General features: G+C 42.2%; 1 protein-coding gene across 6 annotated transcripts in view; it reads right to left on the reverse strand.

Annotated features, from left to right (window-relative positions):
• WWP1 (WW domain containing E3 ubiquitin protein ligase 1) overlaps positions 1 to 18390 on the reverse strand; it is a 139468-nt gene extending 121078 nt beyond the window's left edge. For all 6 annotated transcript variants that reach the window (XR_008200604.1, XM_052652077.1, XM_052652074.1 and 3 more), the window contains exon 1: positions 18267 to 18390. The gene's annotated coding sequence lies outside the window, so the exon portion shown is untranslated. The remainder of the gene's footprint in view (positions 1 to 18266) is intronic.
• Between the last annotated feature and the right edge of the window lie 5275 nt (positions 18391 to 23665).

Below are 23665 nucleotides of genomic sequence, written 5' to 3' on the forward strand. Positions count from 1 at the left end.
CATATGCCTGCGTGCCCTCACATCCATCCCCGATCCAGGGTCAGAGCGAGCTTTCCAAAGCAGGATCATCGCAAAAGCTCTTTCACTCTCCAAAGGTCTCTCATTCTAACTCCAAAAAACCCAAACTCAAACCTGGCTCCATGTGGCCTGCTGCCCCTGCAACTCGCACCTCTCTACTGCTCTTTGCACTTTTGTTTTCCCTGCTCCATCTGACAGTCCCTCGGCTACCTTCTCAGCCTCAGGTCTCCACTCAAATATAACCCATCCAAAAAGAATCTCGTTAGCCCAGGCACAGAAAGAGCCCCACTCCTTCAACTCTACCACCTCACCCTATTTTATCTTTCCTAGTAATCCTCATTTATGTTCAGTTATTTTACCCTCTTACTTCTATCTCCAACCTTGTATCTACCTCCAAGGGCAGAAATTCTCTTATTCATTCCCAGAACCCAGGCTAAAGCCTGACTGAGCGAAAGCCCCCCAAAATTATTACTGACCAATTAAGACAGAGCTCAGAAAATAGATGCTGGAGGTAAATGTTTGCATGACATCCCATAAGCAGGAGCTCAGGAACCAACTGAAGCCACCTGCTGCGACAGGTGGTCTTTCACCCAGGAAAGGCCACTGGCATACAATCAGCAGTACAGATAGCACCTAGGGAACAGCAATATTGAAAGGCGGAACAGTAGATGTGGACTGTGCACAGAATCGAGAAAAAACAAAAGTTTAAGAATTTGAAGGAGAAAAAGAGTGGCTCAGCCCAGCAAGTACTCCAGTAAGATCCGTAAAAGAGAAAACAGTTTACTAGACTACAGGGATGCCACCAGGCCCTCAGCAAGGGCAATTTTAATGGAGTGGGAGGCCCAGAGGCCAAGCTTCAGAAGCAAATCAACATCCAGAAACCTCTTCAGATGCCTGATAATAAAGGAAAAGAGATGCAGTCTTAAAGGGAGGGGTGCACAGCTTTGTACATTCAGACAGAAGAGACCTGAATGTGCTTTCAGGCAGGAAGATGCTGACGTCACGGAGAAGACAATGATTGCTAAGGCAAGATCTCTGAGAAGCACTGGCTGAGATTTAACACAGAGACAGAAACACAGTCCTTACAACTGAAACTAGAGAGAGAAAAGAATGGGTGAAAATGCAGGTATCTCCGAAACTGGAAAGTTAAGGAGGGGATTAACTGCCAAGTCCCTCGGTGAAGGAGGCACTCAGGCACTGGGGAATACAACGGTCAACAAACGCAGACAACAATCCCTGTTTTACGAGGGACGTGGTAGATAAGGACTCAAGGCAGGCAGCAGCGCCCATCCCCGGGTGATTTCCTTTCCTTCCAATCCACCTTCACAGTTCACGCTTACAAGTAAAGCCATGACAGAACTGCTTGGAGCTTAGGTCTAGACGAGAAACAAGTCTATTCTAGCTACTAACAAACTATAATATTTGTGGTTATTCAGCTGCATTAAGTATACACACAGTCTCTGCCACCTCTGTTCATTAAAATTCAGCTAGAGAATAACTGGTTTTCTCCAAAAAAAAAAAAAAAGAAAAGAAAAGAAAAGCTCTTTATCCAAAGCTCACTAATGACACATTTCTAATCCACTACCAGCTTTCCTCAACTGAGCTGCACATCAGAATTGCCAGGGGACTCCGCCAGCAGGCCCTAAGTGCTTCTCACAGACACATCTGGGCACCAGTGACTTCCTACACGTTATTCCTACTGCTCATCTACGTAATTTCTAATCATCCCACAAGATTCAGCTCAAGCAAACATAGCACTGTAACCATGTTTTTCTTTATCTGCCCCCACTACACTGGAAATTTATTTATTAATTCTCATCTTTATAATTCCAGCCCCTGGCCCACTGTTCAGCCCTTACTACACACTCAAAACACGTGTGCTAAATGAAGATTCACAATGAATAAAATCTTTAGCCTGTAGAAATGGTAAGAGTGGCTATGTTAAACAGTATACTTATATAGCATAGAACTGACACTTTTATATTAAAATGTTAAAATCCTATACAGGCGGGACCATAAACCACCTGTGGCCCCTCGCATCTTGGCTCGGATAATTCTGAGCACCAAGTCCATGCACAACCTTACCAACATGACGGCATCTCCACAGCCTACAATAAAGTCGCAATAAAAAAATGTTCAATACAAAAGTAGAGGATAATTGTTACCCAAAATGTTCATTTGACTTATTAAATACTCAAATATCCAAAAATATATTAACAAGAGAAGAGCTCATGAAACTCAATATTTTCTGTCCCTAACTATTCAGAATTCAGAAGTCATAAGCTAATCCCCAAATTATACATAAAGCAGACTCTAAAAGTCTGGGGAAAAGACAGCTACTTAGAACACAGTACAGATTTTCCCAATGAAATGCTGTAAGTGCTGGTGAGGTGCCAAGACCAAGTTACAAGAGCCTAGCAAACCCGTACGAGCCAGACCACTCGTATTACGTTTGTGCAAAAGTAATTGTGGTTTTGCATTGTTGAACTTTGTCATTTGATAATGGATTACATTCTTCAGTAAATGTGGTTATGTTATACATCATTTTAATGCTCATTTCTCACTTTATGATTTTTTTGCTAATAACTATTACCTGTCATTTAATTGATATCTAGACTACAGAAATGATATTAGACCAAAAGCAAATTCAAGTGATTTTTTTTTTATTCAAGTTCAAAATGGGTCAGAAAACAGCAGAGACAACTTGCACCATGAATGCATTTGGCCCAGGAACTGCTAACAAACACACAGTGCAGTGGTGGTTCAAGAAGTCTTCCAAAGGACATGAGAACCTTGAAGATGAAGATCATAGTGGCTGGTCATCGGAAGTGGACAATAACCAAATGAGAGCAGTCATCGAAGAAAGTTGATCCTCTTACAACTACCTGAGAAGTTGCCAAAGAACTCAACAATGACCATTCTATGGTCATTCCACATTTGAAGCAAACTGGAAAGGTGAAAAGCTCAGTAAGTGGGTGCCTCATGAGCTGACTGAAAATCAAAGAAATCATCATTTTTGAAGTGTCATCTCTTATTCTACACAACAACAAACCATTTCTCCATCAGATTGTGACATGCAATGAAAAGTGATTTTATACAACAGGCAATGACCAGCTCAGTAGTTAAACCAAGAAGCAGCTCCAAAGCACTCCTTAAAGCAAAACTTGCACCAAGAAAAGGTCAGTGGTCACTGGTCTGCTGCCGGTCTGATCCACTACAGCTTTCTGAATTCTGGCGAAACCATTCCTTCTGAAAAGTATGCTCAGCAAATCAATGAGATGCTCTGTAAACTCCAACGCCTGCAGCCGGCGTTGGTCAACAGAAAGGGCCCAATTCCTCTCCACAAGGACGTCTGACTGAAGGTTGCACAACCAACACTTCAAAAGTTGAACGACTGGGCTATGACGTTTTGACTCATCTGTCATATTCACCTGACCTCTCACCAACCAACCTACCACTTCTTCAAGCATCTCAACAACTTTTGGCAGGTAAAACGCTTCCACAACCAGCAGGAAGCAGAAAATGCTTTCCAAGAGTTTCTTAAATCCTGAAGCATGAATTTTTATGCTACAGCAATAAACAAACTTACTTCTCAAAGGCAAAAATGTGTTGATTGTAACGGTTCCTATTTTGATTCATAAAGATGTGTCTAAGCCTAGTAAAACAATTTAAAATTTATGGTCTGAAACCACAATTACTTTTGTACCAATCTACTACTGTCCACAGAGATATTTCAGAGCTTCCACAAAAACTTATTTGTATACATATGCAAAAACGAAAGCAAAATTCCAAAATAAACAGGTGACACTGAGAAAAAAATACCAAAAGCACTTTGCAGTGCCTGACACATGGTAAATATTAGTCTTTACCCTAAGTTATAGCTATTTTCCCCCAGGATCTTTGATTTCAAACTTTTGTGTTAATCAAAATAGCTTTATTTTTCTCACTTCATTCTAGACTGTAAATTCCAAGAGTGCAGAGAACTCCTGGCCTATTCACCATGCCTCCCTCAAAGCTTGGCACACAGGAGTGCTTAATATTATTTAGATAATTATATTTGGATACTTACTGTCAACAAAATGAATCTTAAAAAACAACTAAGGAAACTACAGGCATAAAATCAAATAGCTTTATTTAGTTTTTCAGTGCTCTCTTAAGTGAAGTACAGTACTTCTCAAATTGATTTTTTTTTCCCTTTTAAAACTACTTCCAAAATGAAGGAAAAAAGGATAAAAATTCATGTAGAAAACACTCATTTTTTACATATAAAAATTCATGTAGAAAATACTCCTAAGAGTCACCAGCTTAGCCAACACTGCTCGAGATAAAGTCTCACTAAATGACTGAATGAGACAGGGCATCAAAACTTCTCTGGCCTTGTAATCTTATTAATTCAGCAATGGAGGACAGAACACATTGAGATTTCTCTAGCTCAGAACTGCTTGACTATAAACACTGCCTATTTCATGAAAACAGAGTAGCAATCATCCACAATCTTTACATTAACTCAACTCGCAACTGTTTCCATTTTTATACTGTTGTTTTCCTCCAATATCAATTATTTTTTCAAAGCGGTACAAATCATTTTATTTTCTAACTCCCATCTCCCACTTACATATAGTAAGAGGTACTGAACACAAATTTGACTGAGTCCTTGGCCAACATCAGAGAACGACTTAATTGATGCTTGTAGTTTTCACAGTATACCTTTGGCAACAATTCTCTAGAAGGCCACAAGATGGTGATGTTGCTGTCTAAAAGAAAGTGTCAGTCACTCAGTCCCATCCAACTCTTTGTGACCCCATGGACTGAAGCCCGCCAGGTTCCTATGTTCATGGGAATTCTCCAGGCAGGAATACTGGAGTAGGTAGCCATTCCTTTCTCCAAGGGATCTTCCCAAACCAGGGTTCGAACCAGGGTCTCCTATATTGCAGGTAGATACTACACATTCTGAGCCACCAGGGAAGCGCACCTTTTAAAAATATAATCGAGTATCTTATACCAACTTTCCAAAATACTACATTAATAATTTTCCTTCACTTCAAGGAAAGAATATTAAAATGTCTGTACTCTACCCACTAGAAAACATTAATGAGGAAGAAAATATACTCATCAAATTTAGCAGCAACTATTTTGATTTTCAAGGCAACAGTTACAGTCCTTAAAAACAAAAACACAGGACTCCAGCACTATTATTGTGTCTTCCTTCTATCACAAGAATCTTTCCTTAGCTCGCTGCTCCATTCCCTCCTTCAGGACACTAAAAACAAAAAATGAAAAAAGAAAACATTTTTACTTATTGACTAACATTATTTTTCATAATTATTCTTAATTTAGAGAGATAATTCCTACTACCATTTTAAAAGAATTGATACTAAAATGTATTTCCATCAACAAAGGTAAACAACACCAAAATGCAAATGACATAGTTTCTAATTTGCACAATTTCTTACACAATATTATGCTTGTAATGGCAAATTACCAAAGCTTTTTTTTTTTTTTAACCAAAGCTTTTCAAGCAGAAAAATGTTTGCAGTTGGTCATTTTCCCTACACCTTAGTGAGTATCAGTAGAAGGCTGGTTTCCCATTCCTGTGGTGCATAAAGTCAATTAAAAGAAAAATCAAATAACAGCATCTTAAAACTTGGGTTCTAAACCTATAGAATCAATTTAAGATAATACTTTAAAAAAAAAGCTTCATAAATATACCCCCCTAGGCAGAAGAATAAGATGACAGAGCCTAGCTACGAGACTGGCAGCTGGGCAGCACGTGAGCGGGGCACCGAAACGACACAGAAACATGGCCGATCTTAAACCTGCAATCTGAATCGTCGGGTCTCTGACTCCAAAAATAGTAAGAAACACAATGACCATTTATTAGGTTCCTATTATTTATCTGTTATGTTGCCAAAAAAAAAAAAAAAAACCCCAAAATTATCTCTAATGTCCTTCACAGTCTTTACTATTTCTTCTAGCAGGTAAAGAAAATGAGGTTTTAGGAATTTAAGTAAATTGTACAGGGTTACAAAACTGGTGAAAGTCAGAATTTTGAACCCAGATCTCCTGGGGTCAAAGCCAATGCTCTTTCACTACATCTGTGTTACAAAACGGATAGTAAAAAAAGAAATGCTGAGCTAAACCCCAGACTCAACATGAACAGTCTGCTATATCAACCTGATGTTCTGTTCTTTTACTATTTTATCACTTAAGCAACTTTATAATAGGGTGGTTTTGTGGGGCTTTTAAGCTAGGTCACTAAAAATGCTTTCCCTGAAAGCTCAAAAAGTATTTTAAAACAAGGAATGTGTAAAAAGCATAAACACATTAACAATGAAGAAGGTAGATTGCTGGGACTGTGTTTAATAAATTATTTCCATGTATTCCAGGAAAAAACATCCAGGGCAACATGACATTCTCACTCTTCAAAGATCAAATTTCATGTAATTACATCATGTAACATCTCAGATTTCAAAATGACAAACATTTCCATCAATAATCTGTCATTTCTTTCAAAGTGCAGCATTTTAATAATATGTGCCTATAAAACTTTCCTCCAAATTCAAAAATGTTAAAGGCTTGGTATTTTTCAAATACACAGTATTTGCTCTGAAGCAGCAAAAAGCACCGAGGCACCAATCAGGGCCAAAGCTGAGGCTGAAAGGTGATTCAGAGACCTGCCGAGGGACATACAGAAAGGTTCCTAATGTCAAGGCCACACCCAGGCCGGCTGCTGAGGCCAGCACTCCTCTGCCGTGCACTGGTCACTAGACAGCACAACCCAAAGTGACATTCACCCCACAACACGGCCTGCCTGTCTCTAAATACATGAAGGCTCCCGAGTTCCCAGCAGATAAGCAGCCGTGGAGGTCTGCTAACTCTCCAGTTCCAAACAGCCAGTTCCTAGTGGGAGAAGAGCATGCTGGGTAATGTCAGCAGAGTCCAGACTTGAATTCTCCTACTCGGTTGTATTCACCACCCTCTCTGAGGCTTGGTTTTCTTACCTGTAAAATGAAGATGGCTTTTTGTGAAGGGGAAAAGTGTTAACATTAACTATAAGAAACTGGAATTGTTTCCAAAATGAAATAGAGAAGATGCCTAATAACTGGTAACTTCCTAAACATCTTCCCATCACCACCACCACTCCAGTAATACTCTCAATTACTCTGAGAAACTCCATTATTTTTCTGCCATATCCAATCTTCCACAACAGTACAGAGGAGAGCAGGCTGAGGAGCACGTCCATCACATGACCATGCTGCAAAGTGATACAAAGCAAACTGCCCACATCTGTAGTAAGAATCAGATCAAAACCACACTGAATCACTTGCGAGGTACACAGTACCGCTAAACTCTCTACGATTACATGATTTCAAGATGCTTTACGGCTACTCCAGTAACAGAACACAGTGCTAGTTTACTTTTTACAAGGAATTTTAAACCAGGCTGCTAAGTATGAACTTGCAGATATCCCCATTCTTACAAACTTAACTTTGTAACTCATTTGGTGACAAAAACCAAACTGACCTGAACTCATCTGGCAGCAAAATTTGATCAGATATGTGACTATCTACTCTCCTCATTTATCCATAACTAAACATTTGCCAAGGAAAGTATACAGTGCTGCCGTAAGACTTTATTGGGGTTTTATATAACAGAGAATATGGAGTAATTACACATTTCTAAAATTTAAAAGAAAATTATTTCTATAACACATTTGACACCAAAAACAAGGTATAAACCCATCCTAGTGAATATTTACTCAGTACTAAGTGTCAGGTTTAAGTCATGCAATAAGTCTACGAATAGGTATTATTACTATTACCATTCTACATGTGAATACCCAGTTCACACACACTGAAACCAGGGCTTAATCTAAGGCCATCTTCACCAAGGTCACTGTGCCGTGTGCTTAGTCTCAGTCGTGACTGACTCTCTGCAACCACGGACTATGTAGCTCGCCAGGCTCCTCTGTCCATGGGGATTTTCCAGGCAAGAATACTGGAGTGGGTAGCCTATCCCTTCTCCAGGAGATACTCCCAACCCAGGTACTGAATCTGGATCTCCTGCATTGCAGGCCAACTCTTTACCAGCTGAGCTATCTGGGAAGCCAAACCAATAAATAAATGCCAGAACTCAAGTCTAGGTGTGTTTAACTTGAAGGCCTAAGCTCTTAAACAGTTTAGCTAATACTTCACAGGAAAATTAAGTCACAATGAAAGTTTTTTAAACAAATTATAATTACCAAAAATTTCTAATGTAGCACATTGAAATTCCTGAGTATGATGTACACTTTCCTTTCTGGGTAGTCACATCTAAACATCAACACATTTCACAGCTCAAAGGACAAAAAGAGATGAGTTTATTGTCGTTTTGCTTCCCAGAGAACTGGTCAGTCAGTGGAAACAGACAAAAACAACAGGCTCCTTAAACAAATGCCAACTGATCCTTTCCACTCAAATTTAGAAAGAATCATGGGTTTAGCGTGTTTTTTAACCACAAAATGTACTAAGACGATAAAAATAAGGTTGATACGTAGCTTAAGTTTTTCCGGGAACAGCCCCAGTGTAAAGACCTGCTGTTCCAAGGAGGGAGAGGATCACAGGACTGAGGAGGGTCAGTCACACAGACGCAAGTCGTCAGGACCACTGCTCTAAGCACAAGTCAGACAAAAGAAGCTTCAAGGCTTTGTTTTTTTTCTTTTGGATTGATAAATTTAAAATTTAAACTTTCTCTCATGACTTTCTTCTCAAATCAATATCTTTATTCAAGGCAATGGCTTTTCTCTACAAAAGACACATCACGGCCCCCTTTCAAACTACCTTCTACCCAAAAGACCAAATTGCAAATTAAACACACTTCATTCAAAATCTCCATTTCTGAGTAACTTAGTTTATCTTAACTAAGTGAAAAGCAGTTAAGATTACTGGACAAATAATCATAGTATCTAACTTAACTGTTTCAGCTAAGGCATTTTTTAAAAAGGAAATACTTTCATTCATAAAAACTTATTTTGTAGAAATATAGGGAATTTTTTTAAACAAGGAATTGTGATGGGTGCCTCTTTTCAGGGTTACTTCTCTTGCCTGCTTCTCACTGTACTTACTAGGTATTAGGTCTTGCCTTCTTCTCACTGTACTTACTATGTATTAGGTCTTGCCTGCTTCTCACTGTACTTACTATGTATTAGGCTTTGCCTGCTTCTCACTGTACTTACTATGTATTAGGCTTAGCCTGCTTCTCACTGTAATTATTATTATTAGGTTTCTACAGGTTGCTTGGACCAAGTCCTTGACAATTTTCTTGCTCATTCTCAGTCTTTCAGTTGTGTCCGACTCTCTGCAACCCTACAGACTGTAGCCACCAGGCTCCTCTCTCCATGGGATTTTCCAGGCAAAAATACTGGCAAGGGTTTCCATTTCCTCCTCCAGGGGATCTTTCCAGACCAGGGATTAAACCCTCACCTCCTGCATTGCAGGCGGATTCTTCACCCACTGAGCTACTTGGGAAGCCGGACAACTATCTGAAAGGTTCAGATGCTAAGTTCTCCTTGAATTTACATTATACATATGTATTTTTTGGGCTCCAAAATCACCGTGGACAGTGACTGCAACCATGAGATTAAAAGATGTTTGCCCCTTGGAAGAAAAGCTATGACAAACCTAAACAGCATATTAAAAAACAGAGACATTACTTTGCTAACAAAGGTCCGTACAGTCAAAGCTATGGTTTTTCCAGTAGTCATGTACAGATCTGAGAGCTGGACAATAAAAAAGGCTGAGCACCTAAGAACTGATGCTTTCAAACTGTGGTGCTGGAGAACACTCTTGAAGGTCCCTTGGACTGCAAGGAAATCAAACCAGTCAATCCTAAAGGAAATCAACCCTGAATATTCACTGGAAGGGCTGACGCTGAAGATGAAGCTCCAATACCATGACCACCTGATGCAAAGAGCTGACTCAGTGGAAAAGACCGATATTTGCTGGCAAAGACTGAAGGCGGGAGGAGAAGGGGACGACAGAGGATGAGATGGTTGGAAGGCATCACTGACTCGGTGGACATGAGTTTGGGCAGACTCCAGGAGATGGTGAAGGACAGGGAAGCCTGGTGTGCTGCAGTCCATGGGGCTGTGAAGAGTCGGACATGACTGAGCAACTGAACAACAATTTATTGAACCCTATAGGTTAAAAAATGGTCTCAAAGAAAATCAGAACCCCAAATTATCCATTCAGTTTATACCAACAGCTCTCAGACTAACTTGTACAAAATTATCTGAGGTATTTACTAAAAATGAAGATTCCTGAGCTCCACTAGCACCATACCACAAGATGTTGAAGAGTACAGAACCTACATTTAACCAATATGTTGGTATACCAGACAACCATGATACAGGGACTGCACCTCAACAACTTATGACCCACCCTGTATTTCGTCCAATGACGGTGTGAAGTTTCTTGTTCCCAGAGTGTACAGCCAAACCATCACCAGCTGATATACTGCAGCCATGCTGAGTCAGTATCTTTCTCAGATTTACTCTTAACCTTTCTGCAACTTATTTTTTAAGCTAAGAGGTGAGATTTGACATGCAGCTCTGCCTATTTCAAACAAAACTACATCTGTCCTTGAGAAATGAGTGGCTCACAGAAAGTTTTCAACTTGTTAATAATAATGAATTGAGGGCAGTAAAAATGGTTCAAGGGCTGCTAATGTCCAATGGACCACATTTTCTTTCTGCTTTATAAATAGCATTTCAATGAATCCTTACAAAAACTCAGAAGATATTTTTTTTTCCTTTTACAGAAGAAGAAACTGAGGTAACACTCCTATTAACCATCACTGACAGAGCTCAGGTATGCCTGAATCTAAAGCTACAGCTCCTGACCACGTGCAAGAATGCATGCCTTTAATTCTTAAACTGACTTTAAGAGCAGAAAGATCTAATTTATTTACTTCTAAGGTAAAGTAAGTATGCCCTAATTTATACAGAGCAAGCTCATTTGACTAATTCTCCTCCCCATACTAACTAAACACAAAGCGTGGTTCACCGTGGCAAGCTGGAGCTAAGGTACGACAGGAGTATCGGACTTCAAGTCAGGACGCAAGTCAGTTTGCTTCTACCCGTCCCGTGTGGTCCTAATTACAGGTATACTAAACAGCTATCAAAGAACTTGTTTTCCTTAAATAAAAAGCTATCACACCAGCAATTCTGTTAATGCTAGCACATTTTTAAACCACTCATGTAATTTAGGACAGGGAGGAGGGCCATAAAGAAACACCTTAAGGTAATTCGATCTACACCTTTCTCTGTGCCCTAGCTGCTCCTATTTATATAAATAATGTTTCTCAGTACGTACACTCAATTACCAAGTTGTGCCCACAAGAGCCAACATCCTACTATACTCAGAAATTTGCAGAGAGATTTGTACCAGGAGGCAGAAATCTACTCAAAATTAAAAAATGCTTTAAATCTACACCTAAATTCTTCAAATGAAATATACTGATTCATTATTCTATGCAGAAGCTATAATAACAACATACATACATTTATTTTCTTCATTCCATAGTTAGCCATAATATTACTTAGCATATAACTCGAATTTTAAAAAAAAAAAAGATACTACTGAGACAGTGACAGTGAGATACAGATAAGATGAGAACACTCTAGGTAGCAATCAATGAATCTACCTGTTCCCGGGAAGGATAAGCACTGCCTTACTATTCTTTATATACTGCTAAGGAGACAGGACTTCCATTCCAGTCTTTATAAGGAAAGAATATTCTCTCCATTATAACACTCTCTCCAAGAAAGGGTGGCTTATCCTAAACTTTCCCCAACACTGCAAACAGAATACTATTTGTGAGGCACCAGTTTGCTCAAGGCTAGTCAAGGACAAGAGCTCTGCTACCCCTGGTCTGGCATCGAATCACAAGGGCTAACGGACCTCTGCCTATTTAATGCACAGGATGCTGACTGGGATTTGTCTGATGTACACGGTTAACCTGGGTAAATCACTGCTTCAGAGGGGCCTGAGCTCTGGATCTAGAACTTTCTTACCCTGAAGTACAGCCAGTCGATCCTGCCCATTATGGTGGCACACTGGGTCAAACCCCAGAGATCCCAAACTTTCTCTTCTTTCCTACCCCAGGACGACTGGCTATTCCCATCTGTGTAACAAGCCAAACACACTATCATTTGCACTTGAGACTCAGCTTTCCATCTGAGTGGCCCAGACTCCAAGAACTAAAAGTACCAGGCAGCTCAAGTCTCAGCCTCCAGAACAGTTTTCCAGAAGCCCGATTCCCGGGATTCACATACTTGTCTAGTCCCTTTCCCTTGAATCTGGGCTGGACCTGTGACCTGCTTCAACCAACATAATGTGGCAGAAATAAGACTAGGCTGGTTCCAAGCCTATGCCTTAAGAAGGTCTGGTGGCTTCTGCTTTTGCACTCCTGGAAGCCCTTAGCCACTATGTGAGGCCAGCAATCCTGGAAAGGCTACATGGAGAAAATCAGCCCTGAGACAAGACTGTGTGGTAAATGAGACAGAGGAAGAGAGAGAGAGAGAAGACCAGCACCTAATTGAATGCTAGCCATTAAAGCCACTACCAGCAAAACCAGTGCAACTGCTCAAGTGGTCCAGCCCGGGAGAGTGAGCCTGCGAACCAAAAACAAAGAACAAAAAAGAAAACCCCCAAAAACCTCCCCCCAAAAACCTGGTTGTTTAGTCACTTAGTTTCACGTTTGTTACACAGGAAGAAGTAACCTCTGCCTCTTTTGTTTAAAACCCAGAAAAAACGACACAGGTAAATTATCACAATCCAAACTATTCACACGATCCCAGAAGACGAAGTCCATGCCCTTCCTGCGGTCAGGATCTCCCCTCAGCTCCCCTGAACCCAGAGCGCAGGCTCCAGGGCCATCCTCGCGGTCCTGCCCGCCCAGCCCTGAGCCCCCGGCCAGCCAGGCAGTGGGGACACCGCAGAGTGCTGTGAGCAAACGACAGGCTCTAGGAGAGTTAAGGCAGACGCAGGTCTTTCTTAGTTCAGTTCAGTCGCTCGGTTGTGTCCGACTCTTTGCGACCCCATGAACCGCAGCACGTCAGGCCTCCCTGTCCATCACCAACTCCTAGAGCTTACCCAAACCCATGTCCATCGAGTCAGCGATGCCATCCAACCATCTCATCCTCTGTTGTCCCCTTCTCCTCCCGCCCTCAATCTTTCCCAGCATCAGGGTCTTTTCAAATGAGTCCGCTCTTCGCATCAGGTGGCCAAAGTACTGGAGTTTCAGCTTCAACATCAGTCCTTCCAATGAACACCCAGGACTGATCTCCTTTAGAATGGACTGGTTGGATCTCCTTGCAGTCCAAGGGACTCTCAAGAGTCTTCTCCCACACCACAGTTCAAAACCATCAATTCTTCGGTGCTCAGCTTTTTTAATAGTTCAACTCTCACATCCACACAACTACTGCAAAAACCAAAGCCTTGACTAGACAGACCTTTGTAACGTCTCTCATTTTTAATATGCTGTCTACGTTCGTCAGACCTAGACAGTAAATTCCTAACAAATCTTAGGAATTACCTGACAAATGGCTTTACAAAATATACGCCCCAAAAGTCATTTAAACGTATGAATTTGAAATGTATCCTAAGAGCTTTTAAGGTAAACTTTTTAAATGATAAAACTTCTTACATACTGGCAAAAACTGTGAAGTATCATGACACACTTTTGAAAATTAGATCCTGATTTATATGCTCCCAAAATACAAATCTTCATAGACAAAGCTTCATTAAAAAAAGTTTATAAAAGAACAAACTTCTTTTATAAAAAGTTTTATAAAAACAGGTGAATTAAAACCAACAGATTTTCAAAAGGAAATTAATATCTACATTTCACCAATGTACTTTTTCAGACAAGAAATCACCTTTTGCTTTTTCCTTGATAGAAGGGTAACTACTTGTGATAAATACTTAAAATTTTCAAATTTACGTACCAATAGCAACTACAATGAAGGCACCATTTTAACACAAAGGAAGAAACAGACAAGCTCAGATCTACACAGTAAAAAAAGTTGTTTCTTAGTAAAAAAGTTTACCACAGGTTCCAAACAGGTAAATTCAAACTCCTCACATAAAATCTTCAGTTAAATTTCCATTTCAGATGAATAGTTGACGGGAAAAGAATACTGACTCAGGAACAAAAAGATGGGTTTTAGCTCTAGTCCTAATTTTAGCCACTTGCAAGCTTGCTAGCCATATACCCTGGAAACTTCACGTTTTTTTACTTCTTTGAGCTTCACTGTCTTCATCTAAAAGGCAATTATTCCTGACACACCTACTGCTCAGTTGTCATGAGAATCAAATGATGACATATAACCCATGATGAAAAAGTGTAAAAGACTGTAATATATAAAATATGGTATTCTTCTTAGCACCAGCAAGGGGTAAAAAAACCACCTCTGTATGTGCTTTTTATCAGACATTCTTCCTCCACTGTGTATTACTAGCTGCGTGTGTGCATGCATGCTAAGTCGCCGCAGTCGTGTCCGACTCCTTGCAACCCCACAGACTGTAGCCCGCCAGACTTCTCTGTCCATGGGGTTCCCCAGGCAAGAATACTGGAGTGGGTTGCCACGCCCTTCTCCATGGATTACTAGCTAGTTATTTCAATAACCACCACTAAGGCTAAATTATTGGTTTATAGTGCTTGTTATTATTACATCATATTTTTATAGAAAGAATAAAAAAGATCCCAGCCTTTCTAACAATTATGGAATCAGTTTCCAGAGCTATACTGTGTAATAACTTACTCTGGTTCCCTACCAGGAAGACAATCCTATAGAGGCAGAAAAGTCAACCGTTTACTAATCAAATTACGCTTTAACCATAACAGGCAGCGTTAGCTACTTAATCCAAAGAAAAAAAAACACTGACTAGGTCTCCGCACTTCAGTATTCTGTGAAGTTTTAATTTTTACTTAATAAAATGTTCCTGAATGAAAAACTATTCTCAAGTAGGAATACCTGAATACAGAAGATAAAAGTTCTTAAAAGTTTTCTATTCCACTTACTTCCCCTCCAGCCCCACCTCTCCAACCCAAACTGAGATACAAAGGAAATAAACGAGAGCATGACTGTTTTGGTATTCCTATCTGATCTCCATATACCCAACTCACCTATCAGTCTCACTAGCTCCCCTGTACATAGAAAATAGGAAAGGTACAGACAGTAAAAATCTAAAACCCAAGAATCACAAAATGTTAAGAACTGGAAGGAACCTCCCAGGATCCCTATTGGTGAGGTCACTTAAAGATAGTGATTGCATTCAATTGATAATAAATCGGTTGTACACATTTCCAGACAAGAAAACCATCACAGTCCATCAACTCCTGATTCTACTTTACCCATTTGCTAACTGAAACACTTGGGACAAATCACTTAACTTCTTGGATTACTTGGTTCTGTAATCGAATAGTAAATAAGTTAGTCAAAATTCTCGGTAAGCGAAAAACCACAAGTCTAAGGAGATACTGTCACTAGATGTGCCTATGTCTCCACAGCAGAGGTTCTTACTGGTAATAGGAAACATCTGAAGGTCTATTGCTTTAAAAGGTCCCCAGTAACTCTAAGCACTGCTCCCAGCCCACGGGCCCACAGGTTCCATGAAAGAGATTTAGGTGGTCCAGACTCCTCGAAAATTATCCACAAAGCACAGGTACATATGAAAATTTTCCAGGCCAGCAGATTTCTTTAGTTTCAGCAAGGGTTACTAATCCCTGAAAGGTTGAGAACTACCTGAGAACTACCACTGTAAAGTAGGCTGAAGATAAAGCTTCTGTGGATGTTGCTCAAAAGGTACCACTGCTCTCTCAACCAGCCTGGATCAGAACCTGTTACTTTATTTTCTTCTTTTTCTCTCTCATTATCAAATTCTGTCTATTCTACTTCCTTCCTCCATCCCTATTACTGCCAGTAGAGTTGAGACCCTGACACCTTTGACCACAGCAATGACGTCTGTTGTACCTCCAAGTTCTACTTCAATTCACACAACCTGTTGCCAGATTAATCCTCTGAAAACAAAGCTTTAATCATTTCCTTCCCAACTCAAAAATCATCTGTAAAACCCCGTTGCCTACTAAATCCAAGGTTACATGCCCAGCTTTAAAAGCAGCCCATAAGCTGGTTAAATTTTTTACTTGAAGCTTTACTATCCATTATGCCATCTATGTGTATTAAAGTTGCTTCAGTCGTGTCTGACTTTCTGCAACCCTACGGATTATAGCCCGCAAGGCTCCTGCGTCCATGGGATTCTCCAGACTAGAATACTGGAGTGGGTTGCCATGCCCTCCTCCAGGAGATCCTCCTGACCCAGGGATTGAACCCACATCTCTTTTATTTCCTGCACTGACAGGTGGGTTCTTTACCACTAGTGCCACTTGGGAGGTCCCTTATATTGGTACTGGTAAGTTTTATTTCATCCAAACATACTTGCCTCTTCCCCAAATGTATGAACTCTGAGCTCTCTTAATCCCTTCTCTCTGCCTGGATTACCTTTCCCAGCCTATCAAAAGTCTATAGTCATTCTTTAAACTGAAGATTTAAAAAACCCGAAGCTCTATGAAATAACCCCTCTAACTCTACCTTGCCAAATAAGATGTGAGCTCTAACCCCTCTGAATCTGAATTCAATATGATTCAGACTCTTCTAATACTATGTATTAAAAAACAAATTAGGCATTTGTGTACAGAACTTCCTACCTGCCTAACTAGTCCTTGAAGGCAGAAACTGTTAACACCCTCATCTTTATATTCCCCCAAATACATTGCAGTCATGCTGTAGATGCTTAATAATCGTGTAAGGAAGTAGAAGAAACTTCAGCCTTCACAGGATAAGCAGATTATTATCTCTTGAAGGCAGAGACGGTACAGGCAACATTTTAGCTTCCAAAAACATAACCTTTTGCTACTGCCTTTCAAAGCCCCTATGTTGTAGGTCATATAAATAGTTTTGCATTATAAGGGAAGACCCATTTGAAAATGTTAATAAGCTACCTGAGAAAGAATGGTTTTCCCACATACTTTACACTTCTCAATTTGAAGAGCTCCCAACTCTAAATTTTCAATTTAAAAAATATTATTTATGAAAAGTGATAAATTCAGCCACAGATAATTATCTACTTTATGACTAAAAACAAGTCACATAAATAAAAGAATGCCCTTCTTCTTTAAAAGGTCCATTTTGCTTGCATAATACATACAGACTTAATGAGACAGGTAGAGTGGATTTATACATAAGCATGAACCCTTGCAGAAATGTACATACAACTGTACACCAGGTATTTCAGGCAAAAAACAAAAATCCAAAGAGAAGGAAGATAACTTTGGACTGTATGTATCCTTTACACTACTATTACCAGTAACATTTTAATGCAGAAACTCACATCTTTTGCACACTAGCTACACACAGAGATAAAAACTAATCAAACTGGAAAAGAAAGCCACATGAAAGCCCCTGGAAAAAATTTTTATCCTGGAAGAGCAAAAATGCAAACGTAACATATACTTTTCTTCTTTGGTGATGAAGGTTTCATAGAATCACGGTGAAGGAAAGGAAGCTCAACTCCGAAACCTATGGAGCAAAGAAAAGGCTGGTTGTGCACAAGACGGATGGTGTAAGGGCTGCAAAAAGCAATGGGCAGATGACAAAAAATTTTTAAATGTCTAAAGAGACGAAAAGGAGAATGGTCCGAGTCACAATAAGATAAGGACGAGTAAAAACTGCAAGGTCACTGGGACCCAGCAGGTCACAAAGGTGGAGGTGGGGGTTGTGTTGGCGGGGGAGGCGGGGGCGGGGGGGAGCCGCAGAGTCGGGGAAGAACCGGTGGCGATAACATGTCAGGAAAAAAAAAAAGGCGTTGTGAGGCGGGGACCCTCGTCTCGGGACGGCGGAACTGAGGTGGAAGCCGGGGCAGCGAGCCCCCCGGACGAGGGCTCTGAGGGGAGGCGAGAAGGCAGGGAGCGGGCGGAGGAAGCCCGAGGACCGCGGCTGCCGAGTCACGGAAGCTCGGGCGCCCGTCTCGTCAGCTCGGGCCCGGACCCGCGACCCCACCTCAGAGCACAGCCGGCCGCGCGCTGCGGCCGGGCCCCGACGGCCCTCGGGGGGTTCCCGCCCCGGGGCGGGCCGCGCTGGCCCCGGGCGCCGCCTGAGGGGGTCCCGGCCCGCGCCCCCGCGCCCCCGCGCGCCGCGGCGTCCTCACCCGGCGCGAAGCCGTCGGCTCCCGGCGGCCCCGGCGGCGGCGCCTCCTCCACAGGCGGGCGCCCTCAGCCTTCGGCGCCCAAGACCGCCATCTCTCAGCAGGCGCGGCGGCGGCGGCAGCGACCCAGGCGGCGGCCCCGGCAGCCCAGGCCGCCCGCAGCCACTAGGAACCCGCTCGCCGCGCTCGCCGACACCCGCCCCTCCCCCCAGCCCGCCCCGGCCTCGCACCGCCCCCAACCGGCCCCACGCCTCCCCGCCCGGGAGCGCGCCGCGTGCCCCCGCAGCCGGCGCCGCTCCCCGAGCGCGCGCGCCCGCCCACCTACGCCCCGCGCCGGCCCGGGCCCCGCGCGCTTCAAGTCCGGACCCGGAATCCGGCTCCCCGCGAGCATGCGCAGCGAGGGAGCGCCCCCCCCACCCCCACCTCGCCCGCCTGTAGAGAACTCCGCCCCTCCGGGTCTTCGCGGCGGGCGAGGAAGGGGGAAGGCCACCCAATGGGAGGTAGGGGGCGGGGCCTGAGCCTGTGCAGGGGGCGGGGCCTGAGCCTGTGCAAGGGGCGGGGCCGCCGCCGAGATTTGAGAAGAGGCTTCTGGAAGCCGGAGCTGGGTGTTGCGGGCTGGACTTTGTGGTTCGCGGCCGAACGGGTGCCGGGCTTCCAGCAAGGCTCACGCGGCAATGGAGTTTTTCCCATGATCGCTTTACGCAAAAGGAGGCTGTTAATACTCCGTGACCTCGCTGAGTGTTTGGCCCAGAACCATTGCAAGAGTAAATAATTGCCTTTAGCACATGGTCATACCAGAAGACTTCTAGTCCACTTTTGCTACGAACCTAAACATTCGCTCCCCTAACCCCACAAGCTCCAACGCTTTGGCCACCTGATGAGAAGAACCGACTCATTGGAAGAAGCCCTGATGTTGGGAAAGATTGAAGCCGGGAGGAGAAGGGGACAACAGAGGATGAGATGGTTGGATGGCATCACCCACTGGATGCACATGAGTTTGAGCAAGCTCTGGAAATTGGTGATGGACAGGGAGGGCTGGCGTCCTGTAGTCCATGGAGTCGCAAAGACTCGGACAGGACTGAGCGACTGAACTGAAATGAACCCCACAACAGTACAGTGATAAATACTAAACAAGAGCTTGTGTATGTGCAATTAATCCAAACAGCAGTTCCATAAGAAGGGTCTGTTGTCCTCGTTAATGAGTCAACTAGTCTGGAGAAGAGCTCTTGGCTCTGTGCCTTGCTTTTAGAACCCAGGCTCCCCTGCAGATAAAAAAGTAATGACCACGTTACTCCCCAGATGAACTGATCCTCTACGTCAGAGAGATAATAAAGGTCATCCAGCATGGATTTCTACAACTTGTGCCAGTTGCCTCACCCAAGCTCCATAAATTACCTACTTCCACACCCAAGCTTACTCTTTTCCCTCTGTCTCAGGCCGGGTGTCTCTGCTCCCGTCCACGTGAACCTCTCCACTGTATGCTCCCGCCTGTGAAGCCCTCCTCCGCATATCTTTAACATGATCCCTTTTGGTACTACTCTCCAGGATAATTAGGTAAGACTTTTGTGTCTGAAAGCTTCCCTTGACTTTAAAACTTCTTTCTGGTTCTCTGTTTTCTTCCATCGTAACTGAGCCTTTGAAAGAATTGTGTATCAAGAACATTGCATTTCATGAATATTTGTAGGATTCAGCAAAAAATCTTTTAAATAAATGCACATTGTCTTCATCTCCACTCCATCAGTTCCTACCCTCTGACTTCCTACTTGGATCTCATGCAAGCTGTATCCACAATTATTCTAACACATACTTTGGAGCACATGACTCCGCCGCTTAAAATCTTTCATTGGCTCATCAGCGCTTTTGAGACAAAAATTAACACGGTTCTTCAAGGCTTCTTTCATGCTGATGGGCTTTTCCCTCCTGTTAGGACAAAGTCTTCAAAGTTTCTGACTGTACTCATCTCTACTTTGAAGAGTACTGTTTCCTCTGACCTTTCCCTCACCTTTTTGCTTGTCCAGCTCCTTTAAAAATAAACTCAGGAACATGCTGGCAAGTGCACTCTGAGACATAAACCCACACGTTGCTGGCCAAGGTCTGTGCTCCATCTGCCGAACACAGAGGCCTCCTCCCACTTCTTGCTCTCCTTAGGGCTCTCCAGAGTCCTCAGTTTTCACCTCTGTTGAGCTCCATTCAGAAGTTCCTAGTACTCACCAAGGCCCCTAAGTTGATAGCCGACATTGGACCAGCCTTTCGTTATTAAATGTTTCTTTGGTGTTCAAATGAACACTATTACAAGTACCTTTTCACGAATCACTGCCCATGTCCTAACTTACTGTCATAATTTATATGCTTAAAAATAATTGAAGGTGTGAACAATTTTAGCCCTCTTGAAACATATTGGCAAGTTACCTTTCAGGAAGGATGTCAGCGTAGGTGTCACATTGCCTGGAATCAAAAACGCACCTCTGCCACCCAGCATCTCATTCCAATTTTCATGGATTCTAGGTGCTTTTACTTGGGCCTCTTCCTCCATAAAGTAATATTTTAAATTATATTTATAACTGAATTGAAACAAAGATAGCATACTGGTAATATACATTAAAACATTTCTTCGGCCTAAGCATTCATTTTTTCTTTCTGATTTTAAAAGACAGTAAAACATTATAGTGAAAGTTGCTTAGTCGTGTCTGACTCTTTGCAACCCCATGAGCTATAAAATCCATGGAGTTCCCTAGGCCAAAATACTAGTGTGGATGGCCTTTCCCTTCTCCAGGGAATCTTCCCAACCCAAGGATAACCCAGGTCTCCCACATTGCAGGCAAATTCTTTACCAGGTGAGCCACCAGGGAAGCCCAAGATTACTGGAGTGGGTAGCCTATCCCTTTTCCAGCGGATTTTCCCCACCCAGGAATCCAACGGGATTTTCCTGCACTGCAGGCAGATTCCTTACCACCTGAGCTATGAGGGAAGCCCTATGGCCCTCTGAAAGTATGGTTAGCCTGAGGCACTGTACCTATCTTGTCAATTGAATAAGTCAACACTCCTGCCTCCTATGAGCTATGAGGTTTGGCCAAAATCTTTAGTCTGTGCCTCAACCAGAAAGTTGGTTTAATACCACCACATGATGTTGTAGTAAAAAGAAAATGAGTTGCTACAAATAAAATAACTAGAACTATGTGTCATAAGTTACTGATATTCTAATTTTCATTCTCAGTTTTCCCACAGCACCATATGAGAGTATGTGATTATCCTTCTTCACTGCGCCAAAGTCATCTTGGTATAAGTCTTGGCTTGGGTATGTTCTCATCACAGGGCAAAAATGGGATCTTACTGTTGGTCCATTGTCCATTTTCTTGCTAGAGTATTCACAAAAATCAATTTATATAATGTAGATATTGATGTACATATAATGTAGATATTGTAATGTACAATTACAATATATAATGTAGATGTGATGTACAATTTATATAATGTAGATATTGATAATGTAAATGTAGATACATTTATATAGTGTGGATACTGGCTTAAAACTCAACATTCAAAAAACTAAGATCATGGCATCTGGTCCCATAATTTCATGGTAAACAGGTGGGGAAACAATGGAAACAGTGGAGCCCCCTCTCCAATATCACTGAAGATGGTGACTGCAGCCATGAAATTAAAAGACGTTTGCTCCTTAGAAGAAAAGATATGACCAACCTAGACAGCATATTAAAAAGCAGAGATATTACTTTGCCGACAAAGGTCCATCTAGTCAAAGCTGATTTTCCCAGTAGTCATGTATGGATGTGAGATTTGGACCATAAAAAAGCTGAGAGCTGAAAAATTGATGCTTTTGAGCTGTTGTGTTGGAGAAGATTCTCGAGAGTCCTTTGGACTGCAAGGAGATCCAACCGGTCCATCCTAAAGGAGATCAGTCCTGAGTGTTCATTGGAAGGACTGATGTTGAAACTGAAACTCCAATACTTTGGACACCTGATGCAAAGAGCTGACTTATTTGAAAAGACCCTGATGCTGGGAAAGATTGAAGGTGGGAGGAGAAGGGGATGACAGAGGATAAGATGGTTGGATGGCATCACCGACTCAGACATGAGTTTGAGAAAGCTCTTGAAGTTGGTGATGGATAGGGAGGCCTGATGTGCTATAGTCAATGGGGTCTCAAAAAGTCCAACATGACTGAGCATTTGAACTGAACTGAACTGAGATATTGATGTGAGATAAAATCATTACTTTCTCATTTTTGTTTTCTTCTATTATTTTTTGCTTCACAACTCCATTACCACCCTAGGATCATGTCATTTATCTGCCTTTGAGTTTTTCTACGTGATCATTTTGTTTTATCCATTAAATAATTCAATCCTTTCAGATTTAATTTACTGTCATCTACCTTTTCTTTTTCTAAACAGCTCATAGTTTCCCTCAGCTCTTTTGGTAAAGAATCTCTCTCCATCTCTGAAGATTTCAAAATACGCCCATGAATTTATCCAGGACTCCTGCCTTCAAAAAGTAGAGACTAAGTCCCTTTCAAATGAATGTGGGTTGTATTTAGTGACATTTCTAATGGATACAATACGATAAAAGTGACAGTATGTACTTTCCAAGAGCAGGTCTTAAAAAGGTGTCGTGGCTCCTCGCTACTCTCTCTAAGATCACTTGCTCTGAGGAAGGCAGTTTACATGTTGTGAAGACATATCAATAGCTTTATCAGATGCACACGTGGCAAGGAAATGAATATCTGGCCAGCAACCAGCAAGGATGTGAGACCTCCTGCCAGTGTCCATGTATATGGAACCCTCTTGTATATGGAAGTGGGTCCACCAGCCCCAGTCAGGCATCAGATGGTGTAGACATCTTGAATGCAAATTAGAGACTTTAACCAGAAACCCTCAACTCAAATATCTGACCCATACAGTCACTGTGAAGTAATAAATTGTTCACTGTTTTAAGCCACTAACTAGGGGGGATAATTTTTTGCACAGCAATATGACAAACCGACTAACCTGGTGGTTCTCAATTGGGGACCATCTTGTATCTCAGGGGACATTTGTAAATGTTGTGAGCCATTTTTAACTGTATTAATAACAGCTAGGGAGCTGGGGGCAGTTTCCATTGGCATCTTGTAGGCAGAGGCCACAGAATGCTAAACATCCTTCAGTGCGTGGGCCAACACACACACACACACACACACACACACACACACACACACGCCCCACAGAAGCAAAAAATGAGCAGATCCCAAATGGCGGTATGCTAAGATGAGAAAACCTCCACTAGCCTGTTCGTTTTCCCCTCACTTATTCTTTCTCTTTTACATGGACTTGTTTCACATCCTTTGCTCATCTAAGCACTGCTTTACCTTGCTTTACCCCTGGTCCTAGGCAACCACCAATCTGCTTTCTGTC

The sequence above is a fragment of the Budorcas taxicolor genome, chromosome 14 (genome assembly GCF_023091745.1).
Source record: "Budorcas taxicolor isolate Tak-1 chromosome 14, Takin1.1, whole genome shotgun sequence".
NCBI classification, from domain to species: domain Eukaryota; kingdom Metazoa; phylum Chordata; class Mammalia; order Artiodactyla; family Bovidae; genus Budorcas; species Budorcas taxicolor.